Source organism: Pterocles gutturalis, unplaced genomic scaffold (genome assembly GCF_000699245.1).
Source record: "Pterocles gutturalis isolate BGI_N339 unplaced genomic scaffold, ASM69924v1 scaffold11210, whole genome shotgun sequence".
Lineage (NCBI taxonomy): Eukaryota > Metazoa > Chordata > Aves > Pterocliformes > Pteroclidae > Pterocles > Pterocles gutturalis.
The window spans coordinates 86,594-87,022 of NW_010146049.1; positions in this window are offsets into that span (position 1 = coordinate 86,594).

A 429-nucleotide genomic window follows, 5' to 3' on the forward strand; every position below is an offset into this window, starting at 1 on the left:
ACCAGGTGTCCACATCCAAACCTTCCCTGGGGATGCCCTCGCTACCCCGGTCCCAGGATTGGGGCAGGACTTGTTGGCGTGGGCACTGCTGTGTTGGGGACTGGGACAATTTCAGTGTGGACGATTGCTGTTGAGGGCTGTGGATGTTCCCTGTCCTGGTTTCTTGACCAGTGTGAGCCTAGTGCAGGTCTCTCCACGTCCCTACCCACATCCAGAAGATGTACCAGCCTTCATGCAGTGTAGAGGCATTGGCTTGAGCCCTGTGGATGGTCCCAGAAGGGTGGCAGGAGCACACAAGCTGCACTTAAAAGAGGAGGATCGGGCCATTACCAGATTTTACTTATTTATTGCACAAAGATGGAGAAGACCCCTATTTGTCTCATTCCCCTTATACCCAAGGAACAACCTTTCCCTCCTCCCCAGCCAGCT